Below are 24,840 nucleotides of genomic sequence, written 5' to 3' on the forward strand. Positions count from 1 at the left end.
CAAGACAGCAAAGATAACACAGAGAAACCCTGTCTCGAAAAACTGAAAAAAAAAAGTTTTTATACCTAGGGTTATACCTCCTCACATAGCCTGAGCTACCAGTGATTTTTTAAATATAGAATCTTCTCTATCATTCATTTAATATATTGCTATATTTCACATTAAATGAATTCCTATAATTTTATTTATTTATTTGGCTTTTCAAAACAGAGTTTCTCTGTATGGCCTTGGCTGTCCTGGACTTGCTTTGTTGATCCAGTTGGCCTCAAACTCACAACAATCTGCCTGCCTTTTCCTCCCTGAGTGCTGGGATTACTGTCATGTATGCCCAGTTCTATAATTTTATTTATTTATTTATTTATTTTGGTTTATCAAGACATGGTTTCTCTGTATGGCCTTGGCTGTCCTGGAGTCACTTTGTAGACCAGGCTGGCCTTGAACTCACAGCGATCCTCCTGCCTCTGCCTCCCGAGAGCTGGGATTAAAGGCGTATGCCACCACTGCCTTACCTTATAATTTTATTTTTAAGTGAATTGCTAAGTAAAAAGTCGAAGTTTGGCAAAAATGAATTTGAGTATTATTTGTCCATTCCTGCCAGAAGCTGTCCCAAAGCTGGCGTTGGATGCTGGAGCTGTAACTGAGCGGTAGAGTGCATGCATGCCATGGCATAGGCTATGGATTTGATTCCCAGCATCTAGCCTCCCAGCTGCCCCAAAATGGTCAGACTACAGATATGGAGCCTGAAAAGTGTGGCACAGTTGATGGAGAGCTTGCCTAGCATTCATGAAGGCCTGGGTTTGATCCCTCACACCACGTAAGTCTGGTACATTGGCTCATGTCTTTAATCCCAGCACTTTTAGGAAGTTGAGACAAGAGGATCTCTGAGTTCTAAGGCCAGGCTGGTCTAAATAAGTTTTATGCCAGCCAGGACTATGCAGTGAGACGGTGTATCAAAAAGATAAAAGATTATCGAGATCTGGACAGACTTGGTGCTCTGTGCTTTGAGACAAGAGGATCAGAAGTTCAAAGTCAGCCTCGGGTACTAAGCCAGACTCTGATTTCAGAGGGGGTGCAGAGGGGGAGAGTATATTTTTCTTTGTAACACTAGAGGTCACTGTAAGCTAGAAATAGCCAACACTCTTAAAAGTGTTAAGCTGATGTTATTGACAAGATTTATCTGCATACCTACTTATTTATGAGACTATTTCTAGCCTTCCTTCATGATTACATTTAAATATTTTTAAATTGCCTGATTCCCTTTTTTCCCCTGAGACAGGGTTTCTCTGTGTAGCCCTGGCTGGCCTGGACACACTTTATAGTCCAGATTGGCCTTGAACTCGCAGAGATCAGCCTGCCTCTGCCTCCTGAGTGCTGGGATTAAAGGCCAGTGCCACCACACCCGGCTGCCTGATTTTAATTCAACTAAAAATAAAACAAGATTGTAAAAAGGGTTACTTCAAAGTAGTTTTCCTTGAAGTGTCTTCAGAGTCCCTTTTCTAGCAAAAATTTAGTATAATTTTATAGTTCCATAGATGAAGCCAGACTTGGAATTAGAAGACATGAATTTTTAAATTCACTGAATGTGCTTCTCCACTCCTGACCCAGCTCATATTTCTGAACTATAATTCTAAAATCATGATTTTTCCCAATCTACTTCTATCACCCTACACACTAAGTAAATGTTTTTAAAAGACTTGATGATCTGGAGAATGCCTCTTAGGTTGTTCTTGCTGAAGACTAGAGTCTGGTTCTCAGCATCCACAATAGACAGCCCACAACTGCCTGTAACTCCAGCTCTGGCGGAATCTAGTCCTTCTGGCTGTTGCATACCCACACACATACACTTGTTCAAAAAAAATAAATATTTTCCCAGCACTCAGGAGGCAGGCAGATGGATCACTGTGAGTTCTAGGCCAGCCTAGTCTACAAAGCAAGTCCAGGACAACCAAGGCTACACAGAGAAACCCTGTCTTTCAAAATCAAGAAAACAAAAACAAAAAGCATTTAAAAATATTCATATTGTGCGTTTTATGAGTTTGATAAACAGATCCTCTTTCAGACCAACACTCTTAAATGTATACAGGAACTACTGCAGAGCATAAGTGGGGAGGGGCTGGGAAGGAAGCCCTGTGTTGCATCAGTTACACACCATGTTCTGCCTCCTGCCCATTAGATGTCCTGAACAAAATGTCATAAACAAAAAAGAAAGGAGATGAGTATAAAATCCATGAAACAAAACACAATTCTCATCTCAAAAGAAACACAATTTTTTCTTTTGTTTTTTGTTTTTTCAAGACATAGTTTCCCTGTGTAGCTGTCCTGGATTCACTTTGTAGACAGGCTGTCCTCGAACTCACAGCGATCCACCTGCCTCTGCCTCCTGAGTGCTGGGATTAAAGGTATGGGCCACCACACCTGGCTCAGCCTATCAACTTAAAGAACAACTCTCCTGTACTTCTCTAATCTATCATGTAACAGCAAGGCTTGGAAATGGCTTAGAATACCACCTCCCTTACAGTTTTTTCCTTTAAAAATATTGTTCCCCTAACACTAGGGACCGCCATCTTCCCTCCTCACGAGGGGGCTGATGGTCCAGGCTCTGAGCTTGACTAATAAAGGAGACCCTGTGTGATTTGCATTTGGCTGATTCCTAGTGGTCTTTGGGGGTCTCACAACTTGGGCCAACAAGATTAACTGACAGCAAGATAGAAGCTTAGCATCTCTGCAGTCATTTTGTGTTTGTGTCACTCTCAGGCTCAAGTTTAACTTGCATAGGCATGTTAATCATTCAAGGAGTGTCTGTTTACATAGCTGGGCTTACTCCTTCAAGGCTAAAGGTATAGACTTCTCCTTTTCCTACACTTGCATTCACCTTAGATTTCAGGAACAGCAAAACCTCAGGACAGACCACAGGAAGATAAGGATAACTAACAGAGAATGTGAGGCCACTCCTTCTAGCTTAAGCAATCAACTTGTCAGAACAAGGTTGCTCAAGTCAGAACTTCTTTGGACCACTTTGCAGAGCCAGAGCTGAAATACATATCAAAGATGACACCATGACCAAGACTTCTAATATGTACACATGTCACCTTGTTCCCCAGGAACTATATATTATATTTTAGCCTAATTGTCATGTCAGAGCCCCAAAAAGAGGAAAATGAAGGTTGTTGGATCCTTTTATTTATTCCTTTCCTCAACAAGTTGATTAAACCTCTGTCTGTTTTTTATCTCTTTAATTGCAGGGTTGGTGCCTAGGCCAAGCTAAGCTTGTTGAGACTGGGGCCTTTGTCTTTCTAGTCTGATTAGAGTTCTAAGCACTGCAGAGACTTGCAGGAGTATTACATAGGTGGAGGAATCCAGGCCAGCCTAGCTGTGCAATGAGCCTCATTCTCAAATGCATGGAGAGGAATACCTAGCACACATGTGGCCATTGGACTCAATCTCCAGCATCTTAAAAAAATATTGTTTAAGGGGGCTGGAGTGATGGCTCAGCAGTTAAGAGCATGGTCTGCTCTTCCAGAGGTCCTGAGTTCAATTCCCAACAACCACATGGTGGCTCACAACTATCTATCATGAGATCTTGTTCCCTCTTCTGGTGTACATGCAGGCAGAACACTATATATGTAATAAATAAATAAATCTTTAAAAAATATTGTTTAAAAAATATTAACCTATGCGTTGTGAATCACATATGTAATCTCAGCATGTAGGAAAACCACACAAGAGGATTGCCAAGTGTTCCAGATATGCTACACGTATATAGTACATATTAGAAACTTGTTACAATAGTAGGTTCTATTTAATTCTGGGTTTGCCACATTTTCACTGGGTAGCATTAGGAAAACTATTAAACCTCCTGTTTGATTTTGGAAAATGAAATATGACCAAAACACCATACAGAATTCTCAAAGAGCTAATAAAAATTTTAAAAATTAAAAGTACAGAAAGGGAAAACATGTACAAGAGCTGGGACCTGGTGGGGACACTTGCCAGAGTCAGGAGTTCAAGGCCATCCTTGCCTGCATTCCCAGCTGGAGGCCAGCACAGGCTACAGAAAGCCATCATAAAACCAAAAGAACAATCGGTGTGTATGTTAGCCACCTTTTTTGTTGCTGTGATAAAACAGCATGACCAGGGTAATTTACAGGGGAAAAAAAAATGCTTACTTGAGATTCTGATTCTAGGTGTCTAGGTGTCTATCATGACAGGTTAACGTGGCAATGAGTAGCAGGCTTGCAGAACAAAGCAGAGATCAAACATGGAAGGGGACTAGACTATAAACATGCGAAGCCCGACCCAGCAACATAATTCCTCCAGCCAGGTTCTACCTTCCAAAAGTTCCACAGCCTCCCCAAACAGCAGCACTGAGTGGGAACCATGTGTTCAAATGCCAGGTCCTAGGGAGGACATTTCTCACTTAAAGCCACCAGTGTGCAGTATGGTCATCAAGGAGATATCATTTGAAACAATAGTCAAATTACTTTGCACCCAACTAAATATTAAAATGACTCCAAATATGAAATACTGGCACAGATTCAAAGCAACTGCAACTCGGTGTTCCTCTGAAACTGAAAATGTTACAGCCACTGGGGATCAAATTTGACAGCTAAAATTTTATGCTACTCAGCGCTCTTGTGCTTGTATTTTGTCTAGAGAAATGGATTCATACATCCACACACAATGGAGCATGGTCCTCAAAGCTTTACTCACTAGTGTCAGGATGAGGATCTGGCTCAAGTGGCAGAACATCTCCTCAATACATGCAAGGCCTTGGGTACATTCCTGGCACAAGCAGGAAGAGTGGCCCTCAGTACCTGAGTGAGTCATCAGAGCCAGCAGACTCCTGTGGCTCTGGGACTATCACTGGTCCAACCCACAGAATCTGGCAATGAAACATTGGCATCTGAAACACTGAAGAGTAAAAGAAAGCAGACCACAAGGGCTCTGCTCCTTCTATACCCACCCCTACATGAAAGATTGTAAACTATTTCATTCTGTTTCTGTGACACTCCAGGAATGGAAAATTCATAACTGCAGAACACACCGTGGTTTCTAGGGACAGGCAAGATACTGGCTTCAGTGGGACTTTGTTGAGTAAGGGCAAGATACGTAAGTTTTGGGGGTGGAGAGAGATGAGGTCTCAATCTGTAACCCATCATGGCCTTGAACTCAAAACTGGAGTCACAGGCATACCTCTCCATAATGGGTTTTAAGTACTGTGAATTGAACCCAGGGTTTTCTTCTACACCAAGCAATTAATCTCCTAGCTGAGCTGAGTTGTGCTCTCGGTCTGTTGGTAGCCTTTTTCTTTTTCTTTCTTTCTTTCTTCTTCTTCTTCTTTTGTTTTTGTTTTTGTTTTTGTTTTTGTTTTTTCTGAGACAAGGTTTCTCTGTGTAGCCCTCCCTTTGTAGACCAGGCCAGCCTTGAACTCACAGTGATCTGCCTGCCTCTGCCTCCCATGTGCTGAGATTAAAGATATGTGCCACCACATCCAGCTTGGTAGCCTTTTATATGGTAATTTGGGGGGGGGGTAATTACATGGCTTCATATACCTGTTGAAACAATTTATACATTCAAAATTATATGATTAACTTTAGCAAGAGACAGGTCTGGTAATGCTTGCATGTAAAACAGAATATCAGAGGTGGAGATTAGATACAATGAGTTCTAGGCCAGCCTGGATACAAGAGACTTAGTCTCCAAAATGGAAAGAAAAAAAATATACCCAGCTTGGTGTACACAGCATTGGTGAGTTTGGGCTGGAGGTCTCCAAAAATAGAAAACAGTCTGGGGTGTGTAATCAATGCCTTATCTCTGAAAAACGAATGAACAAAAATTTTACTTTCTTTATTTCTTGTAAAGTGTGTCTGACCAGATAAAACTTTCATAGGACTTCTAATGGAAACAATAAGACACAGAGAGAACCAAAAAGGGGCCTGAGATTACAGGAATCTTGAAAACTAAACTAGAGACTACTTACTCTGATCCAGTGTGATGGATAGTTGGTGTGCGTGCCAGGGGCGGAGCAGAATACGCTTATATGTCCTCACCCCTTGGCAGCACTACGCTGCTGGCAGAAAGGGATAAGGGAAAGAGTCTACGTAATATCACAAGGATTGTAAGCAGAGCCAGGCTCGGGAGGTAGAGGCAGGTAGATCGCTGTGAGTTCGAGGCCAGCCTGGTCTACAAAGCAAGTCCCAGACCGCCAAAGCTACACAGAGAAACCTATTTTGAAAAACAAATTTATTTTGAGACAGCATCTTACTCTATGACCTCAGGCTGAGGAAGTCGTTACGGGCGTAATCCAGGTAGGCTGCAAACTTAAGGCAGACCTCTTATTTTGACCCTGCTCTCCAAGTGCTGAGATTGCAAGTGCATACAATTATGAGCGTCTTAATAACTGTTGTTTTTTCGGTGAGGTCTATTTTTCTTTTGATACAAGGAACAGTGCTCTGATTAGGAATGTCCCCCATAGACTCGTGTATTTGAAAGCTTGGTCACAGGAAGTGGCACTGTCAGGAGGTGTGGCCTTGTTGGAGGAAGTGGGTCTCTGGGGGCAGGCTTTGAGGTCTAAAAAGCTCATATCTGCCCAGAGTGTCTGAGTCTTCAGTTCTGCTACCTGTGAATCAAGACGGAGAACTCTCAGCTCCTTCTCCAGGACCATGTCTACCTGCATGATGCCATGCTTCCTGCCATGATGATAATAGTCTAAACCTCTGAAACTGTAAGCTAACTCTAATTAAAGGTTTTGCTTTATGAGTTGCCATGGTCCATGTCTCCTCGACAATAAAACCCTAACTAAGACCCAGGGTTTTGTGTTATTCAGGCTGGCCTTTAACTCACCTTGTAGCTGAGTATAACCTTGAACTCCAGATCCCCTGTCTCCTCCAGTCAACAGCTGGGATTGTAGGCATGACAACTACGCTCAGTGGCAACTGCTTTGTGACAAACTGAAGTCTGGAGAAGTAGTGCATGCCTTTAATTCCAACTCACAGGAAGTAACAACAGACAGATCTCTATGAGTTTTAGGCTAGCCTGGTCAGCATAATGGAGATCCAGGCTAGTCAGGGCTACATATCAAGACTTTGTCTCAGGAAAAAAAAAAAAAAAGGAGGTGTAGCTGCTAGCCTTCCTGTGACAACTCTCCATAGACTCTGCAGTGTTGACTTTGCAATAAATTTACAAATTAGACATTCATTAATCCCACCAAGCAAAAATGAAGACCACCACTCAAATTAAGGGCAACTAAGCAAGCTTTATTTACTATGCGTAGTATTTGACTCCCCAAAGTGGGATTTGAGAGAGCAGTGAGGGTGAACTTTTTGGGCCTCCTTTTATAGGGAAAAGGGGATTTTCAGAGGAATTTGGTAGCGGACAAGATTATTTCAAGTTCATTTGGCATAACATCTCAAGATACCTCAAGACTCCTTGGCAGAGCATCTTATCAGGGTTCAGGTTAAATTCCAAATGTGAGCCAAACTCTGTAGGGTGGGAAGCATGTCAAATTCCAGAAATAGGTGAAAGCATGGTCAATCTTCAGTTTTATAGTCAATAGAAACAAACTCTTTGTTACAAAATGGCCTCCAACCTTAAGATGGAGTCAGGCTGGCCTACCTATCATTTCTGCCTTCTTTTATGAGTCCCTTTCAAATCCTTGATAGGGAACTATCATTTCTGTCTATTGCATGGGCTAATAATGCCAGCAGAGTGTGGGAATTTTGTTAGTTTTTATCTGGCAGTAGGTGAAATTTGTAATGCATCAGAAGGTACATTGCCTGACTCTGTGCAGCATCAGGAGTATTTCTGTGCCTGTAGCAGAGGAGATGAGAGTGGTTAGGCAGATGACTGTTGGAGGATGTCTTTTTTTTTTTGAGACAGGTAGCATTGGATGTCCTAGACTCGCTTTGTAGACCAGGCTGGCCTTGAACTCACAGGGATCCACCTGCCTCTGCCTCCTGAGTGCTGGGATTAAAGGTATGTGCCACCACACTGGGCCCTGGAGGATATTTTTGTGTGCACTGTATTCAAATGCTGATTTCTGTACCATAGATCTGGTAGGAGTCCAGACTTTGGCACTGTCATCATTATGAAGCATCTTCTGTCTTGGTATGTTGTAAACATTGTTTTTCATCGCCTTCTGATTGGTTAAGATGGGCATGAGATGATAAGGTGGGAGTTCTGAATCCAGGGAGATGGTCTCAGGTGGGGACCAGAAAAAGGAGGAGTCACTATCCAGACACAAATGAAGGAGGTACCAGGACAAGCAATGGGCCATGTGGCTGGGAAGTAGGCCAGGCCACTATTGGCGAGTTAGAATAGCTAAGTATCTACCCAGCTATAGTGCCTGAAGCTTTTAATAAATATAAAGGTTTCCATGTCATTATTTGGGGCAAGGATGGGAACAGGAAAAAAAAAACAACAACTTTCTTTTACAGTCAACCAGTTGAATAGGGATTGATACCAATTATTTCCTCCTTGATAGTGTAAGAATTGGGTTTTAAGATCATTTCTTACTATAGCTATGGTTTCTCTAATTACTCCTGATTGGTTGGCATAGAAGCACCAAGTTTCTCACAGGACCATACACAGCCCTCCTTGTCTCATAAAGAGTAAGGTGGACCTCTGCTGTTTTATAATACTACTTCTGCCAAAGCATCTACTTGGTCTAATGTAGGGACTGAATTTTCCAAAACCAGATCCTGTTTAATTTGGAAACTTCGGGTCATGACCCCTTGATCATGTAGATCTAACGTTGATGTTAGTGGTGCTGCAGAAGCAACTACTCCTGTGCCCGCCAAAAGTAGAATTAAACTAGGAGCCACCACTTGGCTCTCAGATGGTCTAATGCTATAGCTCGATGTATGTGATCTGCGTCCCCATCATAAATATAAATTTGAGGGATAATGTGAGTGAACATGCATTTTTAAAAAGGGATGTGTCCTGGGGCTGGAGAGATGGCTCAGTGGTTAAGAGTACTTACTGACTGTTCTTCCAGAGGTCATGTGTTCAATCCCCAGCAACCACATGGTGGCTTACAACCATCTATAATGAGATCTGATGCTCTCTTCTGGCTTGCAGATGTACGTGTAGGCAGAACACTGTATACATAATAAATAAATACATAAATAATCTTAAAAAAATAAAATAAAATAAAATAAGGGATGTGTCCCATGTAGCATGCAGGAGACTGATTAGCAACACATACTTCCGTCAGTCCAGGCCTGCTAGATACCGGAAGGAGCAGGAACAAATAGCTGTTTGTTCTCTATGCCAATAACTGTAGGTTCCATACAATGGTCACATTTTACCAAATAAGAGATAATAAATGATCTGATGCATTGAACATAATGCATAGTTCCTGTCCCTGTATATCACCTTAGGACAATCTGGGCTAGGACCAAGGACAGGTACCAGCACTAGCTTGTGGTATTGCGGTAAAAGGCTATAAGCCATCCCTACATAGTAAGGGGTTTTGTGTCCAGACAAAGCCAACAATCCTGTTAGGTGAGGTGTAGTGGTGGGAGCCATGTTGCTTCTCCTAGGAAAGGTGCATGAATGTTCTGTGAGGGACCTCCTCAAGGCAAGGCCCTTGGAGCGTCTCTCCACCTGGCAAGGACCAGTGAGATTGATATTTGGAATGACTTTGTCACGCCTCAGGAGATGAGGCCATGATTCCTGCTTACTTATAAGTTAAGTAAAGCCATGATTGACCAAGACCTTTGAAAAAGATTCCTTAGTAGAAGGTCTCAAAAAATTGATACAAGTATATGAGGGAGAAGGAAAGGGCTCAGAAATGTCAGCTACTTCTTCTGAGGACCTAAGCATGCTGATACACTGGAGTAAGGGAAAGTTCAGTACCTACTAAGAGAAGACAGTTCAAAGAGATACAGCCTAAAGGTTAACAGTAAGAGTTCATTCTCAGGGCAAGTGAGGTCATATTTTAGGGTTAGTTAGTAAGTAAAGTTTGTTATGCTCAAATTAAAATAAACACGAGTTAGATAGATTTATCTTTGCCTTAGACAAAGGCTTGCATAGTACGAAGAAATGGTATGAGTCAATGAAAAAGTGTTAGTCTCTGTTCTTTATGAAAAAGCTGTATAGTGAGCAGGACCATCCTGTAAAACTAGACAGATAAAAATGGCATAAAGGCCGGGCATGGTGGCGCTCGCCTTTAGTCCCAGCACTTGGGAGGCAGAGGCAGGCGGATCGTTGTGAGTTCAAAGCAAGCCTGGTCTACAAAGGGAGTCCAGGACAGCCAGGGCTACACAGAGAAACCCTCTGTTGGAAATAGTTTCTCTTAGTTCTTCTCAGGCTAGGTTAGGACAGGGTTTCTACTACAGGTCTATGCAGGTCTTTGACAATAGTCTTCTCTCTTCTTGAATTCATACCCCAAATAGATGACCTGTGAAGCACAAATCTGAGCTTTCTTTTTGGAGGCCCAGTGGCATAGTTGACCCAGAGTCCTTCAGAGTCCTTAAGTAGCCCTAAACTGTCCTCTTTATCCTTGGCAGCCAATAAGCCAATAATAAATCATCCAAATACTGGAGGAAGGTAACCTTTGGATATTCATTGCAAAAACAGCTTGAGTCTGCTTAAGGGCCTCATCAAAGATGATACGTGAATTCCAGAATCTTTGAAATAATTGGGTCCAAGTCAGTTGTTCCAATATTCCTACTTCAGGATCTGCCCATTAAAATGCAAAGGTGGGCTGATTTAAATTTGACAGAGGGCCAGGATGGTGAGCCTAGTACTTGGGAGGCAGAGGCAGGCAGATTATGTGAGTTTGAGGCCAGCGTGGTCTACAAAGCAAGTCTAGGACAGCCAAGGCTACATACAGAGAGAAACCCTGTCTCAAAAAACAAACAAACAAATCAATCAAACAAACAAACAAAACAAAGAGGGATAAAGAAAAATGTATCTGTTAAATCAAGTACAGTATTAACCTTATGTTCAAGGGGTCACATTCTGACCAGACTCTGTAGGGTGTTTGTGTGTGTGTGTGTGTGTGTGTGTGTGTGTGCGTGTGCGTGTGCGTGTGCGTGTGCGTGTGCGTGTGTGTGTGTGTGTGTGTGTGTGTTTCTTGAGACAGGGTTTCTCTGTTTTAGCCCTGGCTATACTGGAACTCACTATGTAGACCAGGCTGGTCTCAAACTCAGAGATCCGCCAGCCTCTGCCTCCAGAGTGCTGGAATTAAAGGTGCACGACACCACCGCCCAGTTTCTTTCTTTCTTTTTATAAATAGGCTTATTTTATTTTATGTATGTGAATGTATTGCCTGTTTGTGTGTATGTATGTGCACCACGTGTGTTTCTGATGCCCTTGAAGATCAGAAGAAACATAATATCCCCTGGAATCTGGAACAGAGGGTTGTGGGTGCTGGGAATTGAGCCTGGGTCCTCTGGAATGCAACCAGTGCTCCTAACCACTCAGCCATCTGTATAGCACCAGATAAAATTTGTATCTTCTTGTCAACCCTCCTTAAATCTTGTACTGGTCTATAGTATTGAGTTCCTAGTTTTTTCAACTGCCAATAAAGGAGTGTTCCATGCTTACTTGCATGGATTGAGTATGCCTGCCTCAAGGAGGGATCTGACATGGGCCCTTATCCCTTCCCTGGCCTCTGAGCTGATAGGGTAGTGTTTAACTGCACTGCATAGCCCCAGAAGTCAGTTGTACAATTACCAGGGGCACATGTCTGGCTAGGCCAGCAGGAACATCTTCATCTCAGAAACTAGGAATATCTTTTATCAGTTTTCCCTTTAGCTCTCCCTCTGGGTCTTAGAAGTGGATATATTCCTTGCTGAAGGGGCAGGTGACTGTGGCTAGGTTCCCTATTTGTGGTTTAGGCATCTCCCCTGAACCTGGGAACAAGTTGCTTGGAACTTACTCAGGCGATCTCTCCCAAGCAATGGAAAGGGACATTCAGGAATAACAATGAAAGAATGAGTCACAGTTCCTTTTCCCAGAGCAATACTCTATTTTGTAGTCCAATTATAGTTTTAAATTCCCTCTGTAACCCGCTGTACATCCATTGTTCTTTTTTCCAAGGTGTCTCCAGGGTTTCAGTAATACACACTGTGATGCTCTTGTATATACCAAACAGTTTGCAGTTTGGCCACTAATTGAGGTTACCATAGTCTCACAGGGACCTAAACTGAAAAAGTCATGCCCTGCCCCCAATTCTTCCAGAGTCAGGACTGGTTTTGGCTGAGGAACTCTCTTCTGTGCTTGGGAAGGGTCTACCTGTTTCCATGGGGGCATTAACTTTTCTACTGCCCCAGCGCCTTGCAGTAAGCACACTGGTCCTTTTCTAGAGGCTTTTTCTTTTCATTGTAGGTGACTTGTCCAGGGTTAAAAGTGCCAGGAGCATGTAGTGCTGACACCGCGGCCTGATGTATTTTCTTTATGGGAAATCTTTTCTGTCTATTGTCAAACACTTCCTGGGCTATTTCTAATAATTCTGACCTATTCTTTCCTGCAAACTCACCCATCTTTTATATTTTCTTATGTATATCTAATGCTGGCTGGGCTACAAAGGCCAGGTTAATTGTCTACAGGTTTGCTGGGTCCTACAGATCTTTAAGTATATGGCCCATATGCTCCAGAGAATGCTCCAGAGAACACTCCAGAAACACTGAAGGTGATTTGTTTGATACCTAATTTGACATCAGCTACTTCAGGTTTGCCTGCCTGAGGTCCTTCAGTAGAGCCTGGTGGCATTCGCTGGGAGACTTCCTGTCTCCTTCTGTCCATAGTTCCAATATGGTTTCCTTCTGAGTACAGCCTTGTTAGTGGCTGTCATTCTCAGGTCGTTGTCAGGAATGTCTAATTCTGGCAGTGCTCTGGCTGAATCCTGCTTTTGCTAGGATTCTCTTTCTTCCACAGGGAGAGAGTATAGAGAATTTGTTGGCAGTCATCCCCTGTGGGGAGATGGTCAAAGAAAACAAAATCATTCAGGGAAATCAGAGAACTTGGGTCTGTGCTGAAAGGGGATTTTGATTTTTCCAGTTGTAAAGATTCATTAAAGTAAATGGAATATACAAGTATTGTCCTTCTGGGGCCCATCAGGGAGGAAGGACGGGGCCTAGAGGAGTTGCTTCTGCTTTGGCCATAGAATTGGAAGCAGAAGCTGCACGTTGATGGGGGAGAAGACTGAATTTGGAGTTGCTTCTGCTTCAGGAGGAGGAATGGAAAAAGAAGCCATGGGCCTCCTGGGGAGAAGACTGAAGCCACCAGCTGGTGGTGGGGACAAGGTCTGGAAAGCCCTGCCAGTTATCAGGAGGGGAGAAGGTGAAAAGTGGCTCTGGTGTAGGAGCAGGGACAGAAGGAGCAGTCCACTGGGATAATTGCTGCAGAGGCTGAGGAGTGGGAGAAGGCTGAGGAGAAGCCAATGGGCTGGGGAGAGTTGGGGCATCAGAGGGTAAAGAGGATGGGGGAAAAGAACAGTCCTCCTGAGAGTCCTGTAGGACAGAATCTTTTGGAGGGATGTGGTTCCCAGCCAGGGGGCTCTGGGGAGTCTTCTTTGCTATGACCAGGGCGTAGCTACCTTGCCCATTCAGACCACACAAACCTTCATCCATGGGGGCAGATTGGATGTTGCTTCTGCCTAGGGTAGAATGCACCATGGCTGGTCAGGTGGCTGGGCATGCCAAGGGTGGCACTGACCACTGCCCAGGCCACTTGGGAGTCAAAGGTGCCTCCTGGGGGCCATTCAAGTGGGAATGTAGGGCACTCCAGCTCACCAAAAGATTGGACCCATGGTGATAGGATAATCATAATCCTGCTTAATTATAGGACAGTAAAGTTTGTCAAAGTTCTTTAAAAGACAGGTTAAAAGGTGTGTCAGGGGAGCTGGAGAGATGGCTCAGAGATTAAGAGCACTGCCTGCTTTTCCAAAGGCAGTCTTCCTTTCTTTTCTTTTCTTTCTTTTTGATTTTTCGAGACAGGGTTTCTCTGTGTAGCCTTGGCTGTCCTGGACTTGCTTTGTAGACCAGGCTGGCCTTGAACTCACAGCGATCTACCTGCCTTTGCCTCCTGAGTGCTGGGATTAAAGGCATACACCACCACACCTGGCTTCATGTGTCTGTTTTAAGCAAAACATTGTATGTCTTCTCACAAGACAGCTTCCATCAAAGCATCGTGTGCCCTCTCACAAGACAGCTTCCAGAAAAACATCAAATGACACAACTGAGTTTTTAAAGAAACCAGAAACTTCCACTTCACACCCCAACCTCAGACTACAGAATATTGAAATCAAGGAAACAGAAGAGATAAAAACAAAACAAAACAAAAATACAGAGCAAGACATAGGGGACCAAGAACCAGGCCTACGCATGCACACACACAAACACACACACACACACACACACACACACACACACACACACACACACACACACACACACAAATCCAAACTCAACCCATCACCCAACCCAAAAAATGAGATAGGTAGAGCAATGTGCACTTGACAGGAATTCATGCACCTTGTCAGGGCCTTCTCAGCCCCCAGACAGCAGGATCCCACCAGAACCAGTGCCAGATGTTACCGAAGGAGAAGCTTTACTATCACTTATGAATGGAGATATTCTCAGATGTTTGCTCATTTCTTCTTATCTCTGTCATTCATCTCAGTAGTCTGTGGGACCTAGAGCATATCCTTGGCCTCAGAACTTCCTCAAGATTTGCACCCCAAAGGGAAGCAGCTCTTTGGGTCCCTGAGATTGGGTTGGAGTCTGATTTTACTGCAGCCTCTAAGAATGTTGATACCACTAAGCATGAATGAAGATTATTGCCCAAATTAAGACCAATTGAACAAGCTTCATTTATCATGCATAAAACTGCCCTCTCCATGCCAGGCATGGTGGTGCATGCCTTTAATCTCAGCACTTGGGAGGCAGAGGCAGGCGGATTGCTGTGAGTTCCAGGCCAGCCTGGTCTACAAAGTGAGTCCAGGACAGCCAAGGATACACAGAGAAACCCTGTCTCAAAAAACAAAGAAAGAAAGAAAAAGAAAGAAAGAAAGACTGCCTCTCCAAAGTAGGATTTGAGAGAGCAGTGAGGGTGAACTTTTTGGGCCTTCTTTTATAGGGAAAAGGTGCAAACTAGGGATTTTCAGAGAAGGTTGGTAGCATAAGGACTTGGCAAGCAAATTACAGAAGCAGACAGCAGATAAGATTATTTGACAGGCCATTTTGGCATAACATATCAAGATATCTCAAGACTCCTTGGCAGAACATCTTAATCTTATCAGGGCAGAGTTCAGGTTATGTTCAAAGTATGAATTAAACTCGATAGGGTAAGGAACGTGTCAAATGTCAGAAATAGGCTAAAGCATGGCCAAACTTGAGCTTCGCAGTAAACAAAAAGGAAACTTAATCTAACCTTGTAGCAAAATAGCTTCCAAACTTAAGATAGAATCAGGCTGGTTCAACAATTCTTAACTCACTTCCCAAACACACTGAAAGTCTGGGAACTCACACAGCTGTGAACATTCAAAACAGCTAGTGGAATTGTTGAAAGTATAAATTCCCTTTGTCCTTTCTTGGTTGGGGAGTCTAACAACCAACCAACCAACAAACAAACAAAACCACTTTCTCTCTCCTATGTTCAAAAAGACTGTAACAATTTGAACACGTGCCCCAAAAGAAAAATGTAACTTCCCCATGCCCGTGTCTGTACAATGATCATGAACAAATTTTACTTTAAAACTATTTTAATACAAATATGTTGGGGTAATTTAAGACTCAGTTTGAAGGCTTATTGGAAAGCTAAGAAAGATTAGCTCTCACATTTAAATAAATGATGTTTATTTAAAAATTAGTTATCAATTAAATATAATATCTATAAGAGAAACTGGGGTTTTTTTGTTTTGTTTTGTTTTTTGAGATAGGGTTTCTCTGTGTAGCCTTGACTATCCTGGACTAGCTTTGTAGACCAAGTTAGCCTGGAACTCACAGCAATCCACCTGGCTCTGCCTCCCGAGTGCTGGGATTAAAGGTGTGCGCCACCATGCCCGGCCCATTTTCACTTCTTTATGCTGGCATAAAAGAAATTCTGGAGCCAGTTAGATGGTTCAGTGGGTTGCATTTGATCCCTGGAACTATGATAGAAGTTGAGAGGTGCTAGGTGGTGGTGTCACTTGCCTTTAATCTCAGCACTGGGGAGACAGATGTAGGGGGATGTTTATGAGCTCAAGGCCAGAAGAAAACCAAGTCCTAAAAGTTACCCTCTGACCTTCGCATGCCTGCCACAAACGCCCATAAACCACATATACATACAAGTGTAAAAATAATAAATACTACTAAATTAGGAAAAATATAATTTACTGTTTAAAATACATGGCACTTGGCAAACATATCTAGCAAAATAGTACAAGTAAAATTCTTATCGTTTTCTGGAGGATACTAAGAAGAAGGGAGCCATCTGTGTTGTGTTAATTCTAAACTCTGGAACTTCTGAGATTCTTTTTTAGGGGTTTTATTCACATCCTCTTTCCCATTGGCTAACTTAAATTAAAACAAGTCACTTCTGTCACTGGGGAAACTGGATCTGATGTTATTTCAGGAAAGTCAGGCACGGTGGTGCACACCTACAATCCCAGCCCTGCAGAGGTGGACATAAGGTCAGGAGTTTAAGGTTAGTCTTGGTCATAAAGCTTAAATTCAGATCCAGAAGACTTATCCCAGGAGATTGCCACACCTTTGGCATTGTGTAAGGAATGCATCAGCTCCAGCAGTGGGATAAACCCAGATTATTTTATGACCATGTAAGAAGTTCGTGAGCCCCTCCTGACATTCCTGTACCTGTCAGTGGGGGAAACTTATCAAACCGTGTCCTTGTACTTTCTTTGCTTCTCCTCCTCCTCCCTGCCCCCACCTCAGGCTCTCCTGTAGCCCAGGCTAGCCTTGAACTCACTATGTAGCTGAGGTTGATCCTTTTTTGTTTTGTTTTTGTTTGTTTGTTTTTAGTTATGCACCTTTATTTGACATTTAGTAGGTTAGTTCTCATCCTCCTTGACTGGCTGTAGATTTTTTCTTTTCTCTCTCTCTTTTTTTTTTTTTTTTTTTTTGGTTTTTGGAGACAGGGTCTCTCTGTGTAGCCTTGGCTGTCCTGGACTTGCTTTGTAGACCAGCCTGGCCTTGAACTCACAGCAATCCACCTGCCTCTGCCTCCTGAGTGCTGGGAGGTGTGCGCCACCACCGCCCAGCTGGCTGTAGACTTTTTAAATGTGGTAACAGGCACATAAGTTACCAATATGTAGAGTCTGTTTGCTGAATCCTCATCTTCATTACCATTTTCTGGAGATATGTACTTGGGTGTGATGTGGAACGTTCCTTATTCCTTTGGCCCAGACAGCTTGATTGAGCCTGGTATCTATGCGCACATCTGGAGTTCCCATCTCCTTCACGGCAAATTTCTGAATTTCTTTGAGTACACGAGGAGCAGGCTTCTTGAAGTCCACTCCGGGATGTGCTTGTGAAGAGTGATGGTGTCTTCTCTGGTCACCACCTCATTGATGGCAGAGTGGCCCCTCTTCTTCTTGCCACCCTTCTTTACAGGAGCCATTCTGCCCAGCCCAAGTTGGGAAGGACGGGCTGGAGGGATTGTGGACAGGAAAGCCCTGGGGTGATCTTACACTGCCCACTAGTCTTCCTCCGTCTATTTCTCAACCCCTGTGTGAAGCCAGGAGTTGTCCAACAAAAACAAGGCTTATTTTTTTTTTTTTTAGTTGAAAATATATTCTTCACTCAGACAATACATTCTAACCACAGTTTCTTGTCCATCCTCTTGTGCTCCATTTTCCTTCAGAAAGGAGCAGGCCTCCAAGAGGCAATCAGACAAGGCAAAAAACCCTCAGACCCAGGCTGAGCAAAGCTTCCAATAGGAGGGAACGAGCCGTCAGAACAGTCCTCAGAACAGACACACCAGATCCCACTGCTGGGGGGGGGGGGGGTCTCACAAATGCATCAATCTAACAGCCATCACATAAACAGAGGTCCTGCTGCAGACCCATGCGGGCAGCATGCTTGTCGCTTCTGTCTCTGTGAGTCCATGTGAGCCCTGCTTAGTTCAGTGGACCATGCTCTCCCGGTGTCCTCTATCCCTCTGTGACCCCTACAATCTCTTCTCCCCCTCTTCCAGGGGATTCCCTGAGCTCTGAGGGGATGGATCCAGAGAGGATGCCCAATTTAGATTTTCTCTCCTCATTGGCTGTGGGTCTCGGTGCCTGCTCCCATTTACTGCCAGAGGAGGAAGCCTCTCTGATGACAGCTAGACAAGGCATTAATCTGTGAGTATAGAAGAATATCATTAGGAATCATTTCATTTTTAAAAAATTTTATTTCTTGGTCAGTTCTGTTTGCCTCTATCTCGGGTCTCTGGCTTTTCCAGTCTCCAGTTCCTGGCCACACAGGCAGTGTGTGACAGGGGCTCCCTCTGCTGGTATGGGCCTCAAGTTAAACCAGACTCCCCCAACTTCTGTGTCACCAGCCCCAGCACAGCTCACAAGCAGGACAGATTGTAGGTCAAAGCTGGGTTTGTGTTTGGAGTTTCTCTTTCAGTAGCCTGCAGAGTACATTCCTGTAATAAAGAGACTAGAACATGGGGGTGAAGTTTCCATGCAGGTACCAGGTCAACCTCTCTACTTTCAATGTGGATTGATTGGGGCCCTGCTGTCAGTCTTGTGTTGCTGTTAATTTAATGGTATGGCCTAATAAACATTTATTATTAGGCTTATAGTTATTACGGTGGTATTATTTAATTTGATTTCACAATCAATAAAGACACAGACACCTGATATGTTTTAGAATAGCCTTATCATGGCCGATAGTAACTCCTAAGCTACCTTCCATTATATCCCAGCCTTCACCCCAGGCCATCTGCTTCTAGTTATTTTTATTTGGGTTACAGACTATTCACAATCCCAAAATACTTCCTGAGGTAACAACCTCGGGGCCACGTCTTTCCCTGTGGAACTTCAGCGCTCCTCCTCTGGGCCCACGTGGCTCTTTCCTATCCCAAGGCGACTCTCCTTCTTCCTCCGCCAGTACCCGACGGCTTCTCCCTCCCAAGATCCTTCTCTCCCAAAGCCCCAGAACTTTGGTCGCACCTACCCCATTCCTCCCTGCCCAGGTTTAGGCCCTTTCATCAGCCAATCAGGAATAATTTCTTAGGCAAATTTAAACAGCAATACTTGGGCTATGTGACAGTTTGCTCATAAACGGTAAGGATCCTGGGGCAAGCAATCAGCAAACACAAAGCACCAGACCGTACTCCAACAGTCTAGCATCAGCCTTGGTTTTATTGATGTCCACTGGACCCCTTTGGCCGACAACTTGACCGAATGCAACCCCAGCCCACCACAGGAAGCCTTGCCTGGCTGTAAAAGATCAGATTCCGTATCTCTATTACTGGGTGTCCACTGAACTAATTTTCCACAGTGCCCCCCCAAAATATCCCCAAATTCCAGCTGTCTCTCTGTTTACTCTCTCCTTCCATTGCCCCCATCTGATTTCTCCTGCTTCTATCCCCACCTGCTGCCACTTCACCCACAAAATCCACTTCCTCTTTCCAAGGAGATCCATGCTTCCCCCTTAAAGGCCTCCCCATTACCTTACCTCTCTGGGTCTGTGGATTGTGGCTTAATTATCATTTACTTAACAGCTAATATACACTTACAAGTGAATACATACCATATCTGTCTTTTTGGGTGTGGGCTACCTCATTCAGGATGATCTTTTTTCCAGTTGCCTTCATTTGTCTGCAAACTTTATAATGTCATTAAAACAACAACAATTGAGCAATACTTCATTATGTATATGTATCACATTTTCTTTTTTTGTTTGTTTGTTTGGTTTTTTTGTTTTGTTTTTTTGAGACAGGGTTTCTCTGTGTAGCCTTGGCTGTCCTGGACTCGCTTTGTAGACCAGGCTGGCCTTGAACTCACAGCGATCCGCCTGCCTCTGCCTCCCGAGTGCTGGGATTAAAGGCGTGCGCCACCACGCCCGACATACCACATTTTCTTTATCCATTCTTTGGTTGAAGGACATCCAGGTTCTTTGCAGTTTCTGGCCATTCTGAGTAAAGCCACAATAAATGTAGTTGAGTAGGTGTCCTTGTGGTAGGATGAAGTGTCCTTTGGGCATGGCTGAGAACTCTACATGGACCATGTTACTTAATTTTTAGGACATCAAGGCAGGATGGTGGGGAAAGTGCTGTAGTAACTAGGGCTGGTTAGGTGTTTGGGGATTTTTATTTTTATTTTTTGGTTTTATGTATTTTTTACTTTATTAATTTATTCATATTACATCTCAATGGGTATCCCATCCCTTGTATCCTCCCATTCCTACCTCCCTCCTATTTTCCCCTTATTCCCCTCCCCTATGACTGTGACTGAGGGGGATTACCTCCCCCTGCATATGCTCATAGGGTATCAAGTCTCTTCTTGGTAGCCTGCTATCCTTCCTCTGAGTGCCACCAGATCTCTGGTGCCCATATTTGACCACGTCCCCTGGGGATCTTTATTTTGTTTGCCCACAGGAATGGTCTGGAAGCAGTCTGGAGAACTGAGGCTAGATTCTGACAGCTTGAAATCGAGGGCATAGAGTAAGAACAGGTAAGCAGCAGCCCGAGACTCAAGTCAAAGGTCTAGGAGGATGGTGTGCACTTGTAGTCCAAGAGGCAAAAAGATGAGGAGAAAACAAAAACAAAAAACCCCAACCCTGGATAGGAGTTGGTTTGCCATTATATGTTCTGTCCACAAGACAGGACTAACTTCAGACAGAATGGAAAAATTTGAGAGAGTTAAGCAATGGAAATTATTTGGTGCAAGGGAAAAAATATGGAGTCTAAAGAAGTAGGACTGAAATTATGGGCAACAGCAAAACAAACACACACACACACACACACACACACACACACACACACACACAAAACCAAACCAAACCAAACAGCAAGTAAAAGGAAATATATGAACAAACAAAAAGGACCTGCTGATGCATAAAAACTAGCTTACCACTCAGCACCATTCCCAGTGTTGGACAAGGTAAACACACTGCAAGGATGTTTTTTAGATTTTCAAGACAGGGTTTCTCTGCATAGCCTTGGCTGTCCTGGATTTGCTTTGTAGACCAGGCTGGCCTCGAACTCACAGAAATACACCTGCTTCTATCTCCCGAATGCTGGGATTAAAGGCATGTGCCACCATGCCTGGCTTTACAGGTCTGTTTCTAAAAATAAACAAAAACAAAACAAAACCCCAAAACCTAAAGACACATTAAAATCAAAAGATGCTGAATTCCACACCCAGAGTCAACACATCACTTAGTTTTCATCATATTAGTGGTTGCTTGTTTTCTAAGGTAATTTAATATATATGAGTATTTATGCATATATTATATAAGTGCATCTATGTATAAATATACACATTTATTATGGTTTGAATCTGAAATGTCCCTCACTAGTTCATGTTTCAAATGTTTTCTCTCCAGCTGCTGGTGAAGCCTTGGGACCACTAGGAAAGGAAACTTTGCTGGAAGAATTAATATCACTAGGGCAAGCCTTACAAACCACCTCTGCTTCATGATCTACAGTAACATGAGAAGCTGGTACCACACACTATCACGGCCATGAATGTGCCATGTTCTCTGCCACAAAGGACTGAAACCTTGTACAGTACTTCTGTGAGATATTTCAAGTGCAGCAGTACAAATGCGAACACTTCATTTGTTTCTTTGTTTTTTTTCCAACTCTAGAGGCTTAATCTTAATCTTACATGGTAGGTAAGTAAGTCTGAGCTACAGCCCTAGCCTCTAATTTGTACATGTGTGTGTATTCTATCTCCTCCCTCTATATACAATAGAACATGTATGTGTGTATATGTATGTACATATATACATATATAGATATGTAGCTTACACTGGCCTTTAATTCATATTGGTCCTCCTGCATCAGCATCCTGAGTGCTAAGACTGTAGGTATATGCCATGGTGCCTGGGTTCTGTCATGTTGCTTTTGGTTTATGGAAACCATATACTTATTTTTATCCTACTATGTGGTGTATATATAAATATATTTTTTCCTTTTCTAAGTTTACTTATTGTTTCCCCTTTTACCAATTGGTAGGGATATTACTATTTTCTGTTGTTACCTTCTTAGCAGTAACTTAGTTCTGTCTTTAGTTTCCTTGGTCTTTTTATTAATTTGCAAGTTTAATGATCTCCTTTGACTTCCAACTCCCTTTTTTGGCAATTATATGAATATCTTATATGACTTATGTATATATATATACACACACACACACACACACATGTGCACACACACTTTCATAGCACACCTATTTTTTCTGTAGTCTCTAACTTCTAACTCTCTCTCTCTCTAAGGCAGGCTATAGAACTATTTTTCTTCCTTGAAGAGTAGCACAGAAACTCTTACCTTCCTTTTACCTTCTGTCTTGGAGTTCTACAAAGAAATTCTGACTGACCTTGATTAATAGAGCATAAGATTGTCATTTCAGAGGGGATCTTGCCCAAATCCAGGAGAAAAGTCTACTCAAAGATCCCAGGAGAAGGTTGGCCAGGCCTTGCTAGGACTCCTAGGCCATTAGCATTTCACCACAGTTTGTCCAGGATTTACGCTTGGATTCTGCCAGCCCAGTGGGATCTCAGTGAATGCCGAATGGCCTTTGGGGATTAGTTCCGAGACAGGGAGCTTCCTAGAGAGTTGTGAGGCCCTGGTTCCCTGCCTAGCACCACTAAAAAGAAATAATCAAGGGGACAAGCCTCTCAAATACTAAAAGGACAGGGACAGGAGAGAGCTGAGAGTGTGAGCTCAGTGGGACCTGCAGAACCCGTCAGGCCCCGATGGGGTTTATACTCACTGTCACTCAGGTAAAATAAAACCAGTGGGTGACAAAAACCAGATAAAAATTTATGAGAATGGGAAAGAGAGACACAGCCAGGAGGTTAATGAAAGTGTGAAGGAGATAAGAGAAGATCGAGGGTAAGAGTAACTAGGATTTATCATGTACATGTATGGAATTGTCAAAACAACAACAACAACAACAAAGTTTAGTAATTAAAAAATCCTTAGTTATTCTTTTAAAAAAAAAAGGTTTCTCGGGGCGTGGGTGGGAGGGTGAGGGGGGGGTGCCCCTTCTCTGTGGGCATTGTAATGTATCCCTTAGGCCTACAGAGCAAATAACTGACACAGGGAGACTGAAAAGTACTTTAAAGCTGCCAGCACTTAGCCGGGCAGAATCTGAACTGATTCTAATCTACTCTAAACAAACTTCTCTAAACCTTATAACATACATACATTCCGGGCACTTGCCACTATGACCCCTGAGCCAGTCCTTATCAAGTTCCCACCGTCCTCCACCAACCTTCAAAAAAAACCTCCTCCCCCTCTCCAACCGTCAAACTTTTCCCTCTTTTCCAGTAAATCCCGCCTTCCACTTCCTGTCCTTCTGCCCAGCTGATTGGCTAAACAGAGTTTTATTGACGGTTGATACATTCACTCAGCGTTCCTCCACAGCCAACTGAAAAGCTTTCAGTGGCCAAATCTAAAAAACAATTTGAAAAAGGAAATCAAGTAGTACTGACTCATAACCCAAAGAAGAAGCTAAATATTCTACCAGTGTGTACTGGTAGGAATGGTTGAGTGGCTTTGAAATGAAGACAGACATCCTCCTGTTTCCACCCTTCCTAAGGGTTAGTTACAGGTGCATGTGGGGTGCCTAGCTTGTTGCATGGGCTGAACTCTGGTCATCATGCTTACATAGCAAGTGTTCATTCATAGTCACTGGACCACCTCTTCACCATCATGCCCCGCCCCCCCCCCCCCGCATTCATTTTTTAAGTTATTTTTGGTTCTCTTTTACTTTGTTGGTTGGCTGAGACAGGGTCATCTCTATTATACAGCCCTGGTTATCTTGCTAATCACTGAGTCGACCAGGCTGGCCTCAGATTCACAGAGATCCACCTGCCTCTGCCTCCCAAGGGCTCAAATAAAAGGTGTGTGTCACCATGCCCAACCGTATTGGTTCATTTTTCACAAAGCAACAGCAAGAGGTTTGAGGCCTGCATGCTGAAATGTTAGGGTTAGAAGCTTTTGAAAGAGAATTTTTAATTAGCATTAAAGCAACCAGAACAGCAGAGCTCTCTAACTCAGAAGTGCAGGTCGGCAGGTATGCTAGCCCAGGGTCCCAGATGATAAGTCACAAAGAATGCTGAGATAGGAGACAAAGGCCTATTGAGTGTTCCAGGGATCGGCTGGCCATAAAAGATAGGGAGGATACACAAGGACAAATTCCTGAGAGAAACAGGTACCGGACATGGTCGAGTGAGTAATGAGCTAAGACCCCTCATCCGATCGTATAGTGTTTGCTTAATCCCCCCTTGAGGACCACACACAATGTTCCAGGTTTGAGTTTAACCAGATGTGTCGTTAGCTCAGATAAACATCTACCCTCGGGTTCTGAGAAAAACAGGAACCAAAGACTGTTCCCGTGTGATTAAGTCTGACCTTACCGCCGGGCATGGTGGCGCACACCTTTAATCCCAGCACTTGGGAGGCAGAGGCAGGTAGATCGCTGTGACTTCGAGGCCAGCCTGGTCTACCAAGCGAGTCCAGGACAGCCAAGGCTACACAGAGAAACCCTGTTTCGAAAAACCAAAAAAAAACAAAAACAACCAAAAAAAAAAAAAAAAGTCTGACCTTACCCCAGATCTGCCTACGCAATTTGCTGATGTTCAAATGTTTGAAACAACCAATCGTGTGTGGCCGCGCCAAAACTTCCCGCTCCCCCCCCCCACCCTTGCCCATATAAACCCTAAGCTCCTG

General features: G+C 43.4%; 1 protein-coding gene across 1 annotated transcript in view; it reads left to right on the forward strand.

Annotated features, from left to right (window-relative positions):
* LOC311599131 (uncharacterized protein) overlaps positions 1–22,261 on the forward strand; it is a 54,668-nt gene extending 32,407 nt beyond the window's left edge. The window contains exon 4 of the mRNA XM_084784773.1: positions 21,489–22,261. The gene's annotated coding sequence lies outside the window, so the exon portion shown is untranslated. The remainder of the gene's footprint in view (positions 1–21,488) is intronic.
* Positions 22,262–24,840: the final 2,579 nt, after the last annotated feature.

The sequence above is a fragment of the Acomys minous genome (assembly GCF_964271855.1).
Source record: "Acomys minous genome assembly, chromosome: 1".
In the NCBI taxonomy this organism is placed as follows: domain Eukaryota; kingdom Metazoa; phylum Chordata; class Mammalia; order Rodentia; family Muridae; genus Acomys; species Acomys minous.